Source organism: Trachemys scripta, chromosome 4 (genome assembly GCF_013100865.1).
Source record: "Trachemys scripta elegans isolate TJP31775 chromosome 4, CAS_Tse_1.0, whole genome shotgun sequence".
NCBI lineage: Eukaryota > Metazoa > Chordata > Testudines > Emydidae > Trachemys > Trachemys scripta.
The window spans coordinates 18,935,570-18,947,816 of record NC_048301.1 but is presented as its reverse complement, the minus strand read 5'-3'; the positions used below and the strand labels follow the sequence as shown (position 1 = coordinate 18,947,816).

Sequence of the window (12,247 nt, the reverse complement as noted above, 5' to 3'; positions counted from 1 at the left end):
ATTGGTTGGAAGGAAGGAGATTATGCCCAATGGCCCCCAACTGGTTGGACATAAGGGGGTTATGCACCCATTAATCCCTGGGCTGTCATCATGGTAGTGATAGGATATACCATGGAAAAGTTATGGGTGAGATTAAACTGGTGGGTGTACCAAGCGCTTGTCACTCAGGATAAGTGTAAAAAACAAATGAGCTCCTTTATGGAACCAGAAACAACAGACTCACCCAGAACACAGGCACATGGCAAGGCTTGAGTAGAAGTTTAACTATGTGAACCAAGGAGTTTGCTGGGGACTGATATAGCAAATGCAGGAGCTGGGGCCTGTGTAAGAAAGAAACACCACATACCAGACATAGAGAAGGAGAAGAAACCCAAGGGGACAGCAGAACAAGCACTAGGGATGTGGCACTGAAAAAGGGGTAAGAGAGCTTTTTGGGCAGAGTGCTGTAGAAAAGAGGCTTAGAACTATGAGCAAAGAAATTATCTCCCGCTGTGTTCAGGGAAACCGGACTTCGTATATTCTTAAATAAACAGGATTGCCCCAAAGAAATATCTGGCTCCATATCACTTTCTCCTCTTAGTGGAAACAATCGGCAGGACCCTGAAAACTGGCTAACTTCTCGTATCATGATGGGGTAACAGAAAGATTCATTAAAGGTGCATTCTCATATCTAAATCTCTATTTGCCCCTGTTATTCCTGACCAGACCCTTTGAGAACATTGCAATGGCATAGCCCGGCTATAATAGATAGCAGAATGGCACCCAAGCTGTAAAATGTAGCCCAATGATTTCGTAGTATGCCTGACCCACAATGATCTGAAATTCCTCAGATTATTTTTACAAGCAAGAAGAAATGTTTACAATATACGCCTTTTTATGATTAAGTACAGTGGACATTCCAGTGTGATTAGCAAGTTTAACATTGAGAGGCAGACTGGCCCTGTGAAAGCATTATAAATGTGCTGCTCAGTTGACACACGCACATCTCCTTCTTATTTTAATTAGCAGGACCTGTAACAAGTTAATGTTACAGGGAAAAGGCAAGTCATCTACTTCCTCTCTCTTTATGGAACATTTGTGAGCATTAAATAATTAGTCGTGGTTGCTTAATATTCTCTAGAATTTAACCTAGTGTTTTGCTTAAATGTATAAAAAATAATTGCTGTGAGGAAATTTGAGAACATGCATTAACTATGGTAATCCTGTTCTTATTGTATATAATTAAACCCTTGAAATGCTCCATTAGATTACATCTTTTATATTCAGTAGCCTCTGTAGGGAGGTGTGACTCGCTGCCATTTAACTGATGCATATAGAAGCACTCACAACCAGAGCTCTGCCTAACCTGCTGTTTCCAGAAAACCAGGACAAAGGCAGCAGTGGGGGTCAAATTTGGGAGCTGTTTCAGACAACACTAAAATAATGCTTGTTTCTTTTCGCTCCCCAACCTCTCCCAGCACATGACAGGCCATCAGCTGGATTGCCTTTGCTCCTGTGGATTTCGCTTTGTTTAGTGCTGATCCTGGCTGTGAGTCTGTACTACAGCAGCGTGAAGCAGAATTTCAAAGTCTTGGAAGAATTTCAATCCCAGCTCGTTATCTTCTTTCTTCAGATAAGACGCGTTGCTTTGAAATGCTGGACTTGGTTTATGAGGCAATAACAGTGTCACACGTGTGGAATTGTGCATGGCCCAAGACAAAGATCTTAGCAGATAACGTCTAAACGTATATTGCAGCACAAGGCTCACAGCCCACTCAAACCAAACACCAGAGAATGCGCCAGCCTTCCCTTTGAAGACTAATAGAGCTGACCCTGTTGTACATTTACCTTTTCCTGTAGCCACTTGTTTTCCATTTCTTTTATTATTATTGTATGTATTACACTAACACCTAGAGGTTGCAACCAAAATCAGAGCTCCACTGTCCTAGGCAATACATAAATATCTGATAAGAGATAGTCCCTGCCTCAGAGAGCTTATAAACTGAAGAAACAAGAAAAAGCAAAGGGACAGAAACACAGAGATTAATTGATTCAATCAAGGTCACATAGGTAGATAATACCAGGAACTAAACCCAGGTCAATCAAGTCTCAGGTCAGTAGCTTAATCACAAGACCATCATTCCACTCTGGTTTTGCTACTGGGATGTGTGCAAGCATTACTACTTGTGTTTGAGGGCTCTGCAATGCTGTATTTTACACATATGTGAAATGATTGGGAGTAAAACCTTGGCAGATGGTGTTCTCATTTCCCCTCAAGCTTTCTCCTATGTGGGCAAAAGATAGCTCTTGGAAATGTTTCACCGGGCTCCCAGGCATGGAAGAGAGAATGGAAACTCATTTAAACAGGCTATGGTTATTTGCTTAATATCACACATAACAGAATTGAATCCCAGGTTAATTATCAAGTCAGTAGTTTAATCCTATGAGTTTGATTCAGTCCGTAAACCTCATGAGCCAAGTTTACATGGTTTGTGACATCAACAAACTTTTTCAATTTACTTATAGCTTGTATTCAGTCAGGGGGCCATGTATTCATTCCATGCATGCTCAACTATAGTTTAAGGCTTTGCATAATGCTACAGTTGAGTGTTTATGAAGGTAGCAAGGATAAAGCTCCATTGTTTTGGGAGGCCCCCCCATTAATATCCTACAGTAAAGATATTTCTGAAGGGGATCATTTTAACAATGATAGTGCAATAAATGCTGAGTGCCTCTTGTATGTGTCAAAGTGGACCCCAATGTGTCTATCCAAGTGTGTCTCAGAGAGGGCCAACAAATTCATCTGGCCTGTGAGCACTAGCTTCCTGGACTTTATTTTCTCCATAGGCATAAATAGCAACATCCTTTTTTGCCTGGCCTTCTTTTCAAGTAAAATTAAAAGAAAATATGTTGACAAGTGCCCTACTGTATTCAGAAAGATAAAGACTACCTGAGAATCTGCAACAGCAGAAAAAACCCTGTGAAGAAGATGGAAGACAATGCTTGCAAGATCCCAAAGTCCCCTGTCGTGACAACCAACAAAACACTGTGCATATTATTGTTGACTGATAAAGAATATTCCAGATGGTATTGAGGGGCAACAGCACATCATCTTCCAGGCAACTTAAAGTAGGCAAAGAATTAAATAGGAACAGGGAGAAGCAATCTTTTCTCCTAAGGAATGTATGCCTCGTCTCAATTGAAAACGGATGAAACCAACTACGGTATTGAGCCTCAAAAGCAGAAAGAGGGGACTTCAGCAGCTAATCTGATGCTCACCATAGGCTGTGACAGGCCCATGGGCAATTGCATCAGACAAGCTGCCAATTTGGGGGTCAAAGGATGTTCACATAGGTGTATTCATCCCTGTGACTTTTTACACAAACCAATTGTGTGGTTCAGTCTAATGGGAGTAAGTTGTACCATCGCCTTGCTCCCCGTTTCCTTTTTTTAAGTAATAAGGTGAGAGATTTATAACTTTTATGTGAGTGACTCATTAAAACATTTCTTGAGAAAGGTTAGGAAATGGTATATTAGTGAGATGAGCACTAACCTGCAACCCCTCCCTCCGTCTACACAGATGTGACTGATCCCTGTTTAGCTCACCTTTTCTGGAGCTGAATTGTAATTTCTGGAAGAGGCACACTGAAAACAGGGAGCTTGTTTTGAAAGGGCAGTTTGTTCAGCAAGAGCCATGGCGTAGTACTGCAGGTAATACATACAGCAACTTCAATGGTCTGGGAGGGGACGTGCTAGCTTGTACCACCCTGATATGCTAATGTAATGCTTTACACTTTAAACAAATGTTAAGAAGATAAAATGGCAACTCCAGAATAAGGATTGGAAAGGACAAGAAGCAGGGATGAAATCCACATTTAATAGCATGTTATTTATTTACAAGACGGAAACCGCCTTTAAAACTGGTCTAAAAATGTTTGAGGTCAGTTATACATAACAGATTATCTCAGTCTCAAACAAATTGTATTCAGTATGTATTTTAGGCCTTTGAAATTATTTAAACCTAATCCACTTCCTCTGAGGGAATTATCCTCCTTTTACAGCAGAAGTCTCAGATAAACCTAATGACCTGCCCAAGTTAAGACAGCAAATCAGTAACAGAGCCAGGAATCTCTGATCCCACATCTCCTTGCTCCCAAATCTCCTGACCACAAATCTCCTGGAATATTTGAACCTCTGAAAGTTAGACAGGTCATTAACTTGGGCACCCAAATCTCTTGGTTAACCACTAGACCATACTTCCCCTCTGCTGTTATCCCTTCTATTTTCTCCTCACACATAAGCTGATGCCCAATCCATTCATTCCCTCAGACGTTCTCTCACACACACACATTGTCTGACTCACTTGTTTATTCTCTTACTATTCTTTATTCATCACCAGATGTACTTGCACCATTGTTAACTGGACTGGAATCTTCGTTGTTAATGTTAGATGGATTGGTGTCAAAAGGTGAAGAGTAATAGGACATAAAATCAGAAAACTAAAAAGGTGCCAGGCAGTCACAGGACAAAGGTCATGATGGGTTGTATTCCTCTTGAGGATTGTAACAAAATACGTGATTGATCAGAAATTGTCAAAACTTTTCATATTAATTTAATTCCTTGTGAGAACTTGCTGAGATTGCATGAAGTCAGCAATGTAACCAATAGACCAATATGGTTCGCGAGATAAATCAGGGGTTCCCAATATTTTTCACAGTTAGGACCACGTTAGTAGACAGATTGGGTAGCAGGCTTTCTGTCTACAACTGTATGAACTGTCTCATCTCCCCTTGATGAGTGCATATCCCTTATGTCACTACTATAGCAGTTGCTTACCTGGAAACATAATACTAGGAGAACACCTATGGATTGTGACCTCGGGAGTATCTCAAGGAATGAGATGAGACCACATCATCTAAAAATCCAACAAACTTTTGATGCATCACAAGCCGTAACATAGCAATGCCTGCCCCCTGTAGAGCTGGTAACAGGCAACCCCACCCACCAAACAAACATTTAGTTTTAATCCTATTCTCTCAGCTTTCTCTTTCAAACCACACCCACTTGCAGCCCAGCTAATGGGGGACAGGCAGCCCATTACAGTCATTTTAGTTGTCATTTAAAGCCATGTTAGCACTTGGAAAGAGATGCCAGCACCATGCGAGAGGACAGCTCTCTCAGAAGAATTATCAAGTGTTCTGTGAATAACAGTTGAGGAACCGCTGAGGTAAATAACAAGCATTCTTTAAATGGACTAGTTCCTTACTAATTCACTATCCCAGAATAGCCCTGGCTCTCAGCAACCATTGAACACACCATGCAGGGCAGCATACCCATTTATTTACTTTATTTATGCCGCAAAGAGAAAATCAACTTGTCATGGTTCAGATTTTGGGCCTGACTCAAGAAGGAAGGTAATACCACTATGATACTTAGTAAGTGGTTGGTCCTCCATGGTATATAGAAATCACAGCATCCTTTCCTCATCAGCTACACTTACAGGGCACCCATGACTGGATTGGAACTGAAAGGACCCACGGTTGGTGGACTGAATCCTGGATGCTGCTGTTTTTTAATGATAGCCCCCCACCACTGGACGTGGCATTTCTACCTCAGCTATATGACTGGGATGCAAGTTTTTCTCAGCTGAAATGAGTCCCGGTGAAAGATCAGGTAATGCAGTTTGCAAAGGCTTCCAACAGTTTATAGGGGGAATGAAAATACTCTCATAGGTCAGGAAGGCTAACAGGAGTCACCAGCATGTTCGTAATATTGAAGCTTCGCAATGAGGACAGGGAGCCAGACAGTGGAAATGACACATACAGAATGAGTACAATATTAGCAATAGGAATCTAAAACATGTACTGCTAGCAAGGATCATTTTGTCCTTATCAGACAGGCAGATTACACAGATAGGCTGCAAACACTGCAGGCCAGAATCTCAGCTACTATAAACTAGGATCTCTCTTTTGACTCTTGGAGCTCACTAGCTAAGAATAAGGCCCTACAGTAAAATTATTCCAGTAGAAGTTCAAAAGACAGGCATGAAAACACTGAATTTTCAAATAATTTATTTGTGTATAGCACTAAATCATAAAAGCGCAATGCACTGTCCAGCAAAAAGCATTCAATACAAAAACACGTTCATTCAATATCAATAATACTGGAGCACATTAGTTACACTGAACCCAGTCCTGCTCCCCTCAAAGCCAGTGCAAATTTTGCCAGTGATTTCGCTGACAGAAGGATCAGGTTCATTCTTTCCATTTTGCCAAATGTTTATAAAGTATTCTATTAAAATGCTAGTAACTGATTTTCCATATGTAAGTAAACTGCATCCCTTTCACTACTGCATAAAAACAATAATAAACATTATTCAGACTCTGCGGTTCTGTGAAATTGCATGCAGTTTATCCCCCAAATCAGCAGTTAATAAACACAGCAATAGATAGCATAACGCATGAGTGCTAATATTTAAAATACACTGGGCCATATCCTCAGTTGATGTAAACAGGCATGGCTCCAATGATGTAAATGGAGCTATGCCACATACCCCAGTTAAGGATCTGGCCCACTCTTGGTTTTAGAGATTAAAAGAATTATGAAAACTGTTAAAATTGTGTCCTAAAGAATCTATTGCACAGACCTCTGTAGCAGGAAAAAATAATGTTCATCTAGGCTCTCATAAAGCTTTTTCCAAGTGGATACAAGAAAAGAAGAGACAGTAGTTCACAAATATGTAAATCACAGGACATCTATTTAGAAGAGGTTCAGATGCATTCAGGCTTTGCATTAAACGAAAAGTAAAGGTACACTTTCAATCTCTGCAGGCAGTAACATACTAAAGACACAGCCTTTAAATCTACAATGACCTTGTTAACGTTCTCCCTTTAATAATGGCAAATTTACAGTGATTTTGGAACACTCACTCTGTTTTACCTCACAAATCACCAGCTACACAGGGGAAAGGCCCAGTCGTACATTATTTCTTATACTTTGAAATGCCAAAGTTAAAGGCACAGCTTTCAGAATCAATCAGAGAGATATTTCAGTTTGCTCACTCAGAAAAAAATTGGGTGTTATATCGACCTAAGCACTTTTACACCAGTATAACTGTGTCTATACTAGGGGGTCATGCTGCTATAGTTAAAGCCCTACAAAAGCTGAGAGTAGACCAGCACATTTCTCAAAAAGACTTGTTTCACCTGCAGTATGTAAAGCTATAACCAACACTGATCACATGGGCAACGCTAAGACTAAAGTGACTGCTACTTTTGGCTACTTAGAGACTGAAGAACTGGGACCTTCATGCTTTGAACATGAATGTTTAAATTCCTCATGTGAAATACATTAACAACTTTCTTTGCTATCCACTTGCATTCTGATTTATGTGGATGCTGCATTCTCCAGTTCCCATGAGCGGTCCCTGTCTCAAATAGACACAAAGGAATAAGGACTGAGTGGTTCTATAATGTCAGTACAACTCTTTATGGTCTGTTGTGCACTCTAAAGTTTGCAGGGATGTCTTGAGGATGAAATGAGCGAGGGAGAAGAGGTCAGTGGTATTGTGTGTTTTTTTTTTTTATAAACCTGCAGAAACCTTTTAGCCCTGTGCTGTAGATCACACTATTGATTTCTAAATTGCACAGTTTCAGTTGGGAAACAGAGTATAAGTTTGGTTCACTGATTAGAGTAACATCAATTAGACGGCAGTAGAGCCAAATCTTCTTTGCAGCCTAACACCCATGAGTATCCTCAGGATCAACAGCCAAACCCCTTTTGTTTTCCTGCCCTATTTAAATGGGTTTCCTTTGCAATACCATCATTCTGCAGTGGTTATGAGCTCCAATGCGGTCTTTTCTCCCCATAGGGATGCTATTCAGCAGGAGCTGTTCAAAGTCATTTGCAAGAGGATTTTGATGACCATGGTATAACAAGAAGAGTATATTCAGCTCTGAGGGGCTTGATCATGCACCAGGGAAGTCAATGTTTAACGGTGAGAGTTAAAACCATTGGAACACTTTACCAAGGGAAGTGGCTAATTCATCATCACTTGGAGTCTTTAAATCAAGTCCAGATATCTTCCTAAAAGATATGCTTTAGTTCGTGCACAAGTTATTGGACTTGATAGCGTTCATGTACTTAGTAGGGAAGAATAATTGATTCTCCTGCTGGAATTACAGGGTGAAATTCTATGGACTTCATGATGAAGGAGATCCTGCTAGATGAACCTTTAAGGCTAGGTTTACACTACAAGCTAGGGGTGTGGCTCCCCTGCTCATTGAGCTAGTGAGCGTATTAAGAGCAGTGTAGCCATGGTAGTACAGGTAGCAGTAGTGGCAGCGTAGGCATGACTTAGCCGTGCCGAGTACATACCCAGCCTCCGCTGCTACTACCTATGCTACTGTAGCTACACTAAATACTCTTGCGAGCTCAATGAGGGCTAGTGTGAGTATGTGTACACAAGCAGGGGAATCAGACCCCTAGCTCATAGTGTAGACATAGCCAAAATAGATGGGTCAACTATTCCACTAGCCTAACTCCTTTGACTTCACTGGAGGTATGCCAGCAGAGAATTTGGCCCCAATGGATCTATGAATGTGCTTTTTACAGTTAACTTCAATAAGAACAGCTTTGGGGCTTTTATGAAAGAACTGGGGAATTTTTCAAAAGAGCCTAAGTGAAATAGGAGCCTATGCCTCATTTTCAAAAGTGACTTTGGCTTAGGAGCCAAAGTTTCACTGGATGTCAATGAGATTTAACTCATCTTGAAAAATAGGACTTAGTTGAATCTTTTTGAAAATTAGAGCCATGATGCTTTAAACAGTTATAGTAGCTATTAGAGGTAGAAATATTTAAGAATCGGGGTATTTACATTCACACTAATTCAATATCACTTTAAACACAATCTTTTGTCCAAACATAAGATACTCAAGAGCTTCATTTAACAGACTTCCACGAGAAAGCACTATTGTACAAATACTTCTCCCAATATTAGAATAAAGAGCAGCAGTGCAAGTAGGGCGGCCCGGTCTGGTACGCTGTACTAGCAAGATATTTATAGTTGGTACAGTGTACCGGACAGAGGAGCAGAACGTGCAGTGCCCCCCCCGCCCTTCCACGCAGGGTCTCCTCGGTCCATAGAGCAGCCCCACCGGAGGTCAGAGCTGGAGGCGGCCTGGGGGCGGTACAGCTGCACCAGAGGAGCTGCTGGTGTGGGACTACCCGGTGGCCCCACATTCTGCTCCTTTCCCTGCTGTGGTTCCTAGGAGAGCCCTGCGGTTCAGGGCTCTCCCGGGAACCGCAGCGGGGAAAGGAGCAAAGCCCCCACCTCTGCCCCCTGCCCTTCTGTGGAACTGTGTCCCCTCCGGCTCCCAGTAGCAGCTATGCTGGAGGACAGGACTGTGGGGGGTGAGGCTGGAGGCAGTACAGCCGCCGGATGAGCTGCCGTCATTCTGCTCCTTTTCCCGCTGCAGTTCCTGGGAGCGCCCTGAATTGCCAGGCTCTCCTGGGAACCGCAGTGGGAAAAGCAGCAGAACGTGGGGCCACAGGGTGGCCCCATGCCAGCACCTCCTCCGGAGCAGCTGCTGTACTGCCCCCAACCCCAGTCCTGTCCTCCAGCGGGGCTGGCTGCTGAACAAATGGATGAGACCCTGCATGGAAGGACTGGGGCAGTACAGCCGCACTGGAGGAGCTGTGGGCATGGGGCCACTGGGCGGCCCCACCATCTGCTTCTCCTGCGGTAAGGGGGTTGGATCATGGGGAGGGGATGGGGGCCCCAGACTGGGGGCGGGGCAGGGAGGAGTCACATGAGGAAGTCACGTGCCCCCCGTGGTACCCCTCCCCCCATACCAGTAAGAAATGGATTCCACTTGCAACACTGATAAAGAGGCATTATCAATCAGCCAGCTTTATGGCTACATTGCAATACATACATTGTGCAATAAATTAGGTGAATGTACATTGCAGGTTATGCATTTCAGACACCATGATTAGGATTTTTGACTGAAATGATTGCTTGATCCTTTTGTGCCTGGAATAAATCAGAGGGTTGTCCTTCTCCATAAAGCGTTAGGATCAAAATAATTTATCAGGGTTTGGTCACTCTAAAAAAAATATAAGTGTTTATGAGCTGTGTGTCTGTCTGTGAAGGCTGAAATATTATGCAGAAGAAGTTTACTCTTTCTAAAGGAGGAAAAGCATGGGAATGCAGTGCATTTTGGCCTTGAGGAAATCAGGGATAAAATCATTTTAAAACAAGATTTCCAACACTGTTAGGTACATGTGCCTTTTCTCATTGTGTACAAAGTAGAAACTGAATGTGCATGAACTGGTATTCCTCTTAGGACAAACTTTAAAAAGGGCACTGCAGTCTCTAGGGTTTTTGCCTGTAGAACAAACAGCCTAATTAGACAAAATAGAACATTTCCATCAGCAAAGATTAGTGATTGGGCAGCCCTAGCTGCAGATTTCAGATCTTCATCCAAATATAAACTTTCCTCTGAGTTCAAGCATGTTCACTCCCAGGGCTCTGATTTGGAAATAGAGACAAAGTTTAATCAAACCCCAAACTAAATCTGCATAACAGAATGTAATTCTGACCCATTTGTATGATCAGCCAAATTGTCTCTTGTTATACATAAAGGAGAACCCATTCAAGTAGCTGTGAGTGATTTACATAGAATGTTTGGGATGCAAACATTCTAGGAGAGGAATTATAAACAAGGTGTTTGTATACAGCATACCACCCCATACACCAAAATGCACATGATTTGTATTAAATAGTCTGCAGATCATTCTGGTTTGGAGGTTTCTCATTTTAAACTGTACTTTACAAAACTGTTATGTGGATTGATGTGTTTAAAGACAATGCAGAAAATCAATATTTCACACAATGTCAGTCTGTCATTGATTTCTTGCATCTCAAAAATCAGTAGAGGCTAACTGCTAGCAGCAGCACTGGGAAATGAGTATGGTAAATCTGTATAAAGAAGCAAGAAGTTCTGTGACTAGAAATTCAATAGAGGCTCAGTGTAACGGAGTCCAATCCTGCCCTCCTTGTGCACTCAATTATCTTTCTCTATCAATGAGAGTTTTGAGTGCACCGAGACTGTAGGATCAGGCTCTGATCCAAAGCCCAACGAAGGCAGTAGAAAACACTCCAGTGGATTTCTGTTTTGGATCAGGCCCTAAATGAGTACTCTAAGAAAAACAGATACATTCAGAAAGGTCCTGATATCCCAGATACCATATAATTGGCCACCAGAGACTGACCCGCTTTCTCATCCATTTCAGTGACTTAGTACCAAAGCCCTTGTCAATTTAACCAGATAGTTGCATATATGGCTCTGAAGGGGGAAACAAGTGTTCAAATGCTTTTAAATATAAGTTGTCAGATTCTCAGCTGATGTAAATCAACATAGCTCTATTGACTTCAATGGAGCAACACCAATTTACACCAGCTGGGGACCTGGCTTCTGATTCTCATCTAATTGAATAAAACCAATGGGTTTTAAAATTAATTTTCCCCTCTACAGTCCTACCAGTGTGTAATCGCAGATTATACAAATCTTTCTTCCCTTCCTTGCATTTACTTTTCTTCTCCAATCAGTGGATTATTGTTGTTGTTTTTAACATGCTAATTGCTTTGGGTCTTACATCATTTGCTAGGCTGTTGCAGAAGAAGAAGCAGTTTTGACAATTGAAGGATTAAGGCTTTTAAGAAAATATACTTTAAGGTATTTGTCACCTATTTTGAATAAGCATGAATTACTATGTCCTAATTAATAGTAATACTTCCATCAAAGAGTTAATATGCATCAAAGAGTCAATGCACATTTATGTTACATTAGGAACTTTGTTAAAAGGGAATGTCATCCTCCAGTCATGTAGGATTCCAATGTATTTCAATCTACAAAATGTAACACTTCAACAAGACAGCATAGTTAGATGAAGGTAGGAGATTATACAAAGTATAAACAGTAATCCCTAATACTCTGTAAGTGAGGATAAACCTTGAGGGATAGTGTGATTGATTACTACTTCCTAACAGTGAAATTGTTTGATAACACATAGAGGCAACCATATCCTAAGTGGCATCATGCAGATAAGTAAGAAAGGGGAGAAGAAAAAAAAAAAAAGAAAAGGCAGTGTAGAAATTTAAGCTATTCTGACATTCTCTGACTGTCTACAGGGGATTTTACATCAAAATCATGGTTTAATAATGGGGATTATCCTAACAATTCCATTAACATGGCATATATGTGTG

The 12,247-nt window shown here is 41.4% G+C and overlaps 1 long non-coding RNA gene across 1 annotated transcript in view; it reads left to right on the top strand.

Moving 5' to 3' along the window:
• The window catches only part of LOC117876762, a 28,745-nt gene extending 22,384 nt beyond the window's left edge, over nt 1-6,361 (top strand). Inside the window, exon 6 of the long non-coding RNA XR_004645540.1 lies at nt 1,458-6,361. This is a non-coding gene — a long non-coding RNA (uncharacterized LOC117876762). The remainder of the gene's footprint in view (nt 1-1,457) is intronic.
• The last annotated feature ends 5,886 nt before the right edge of the window (nt 6,362-12,247 follow it).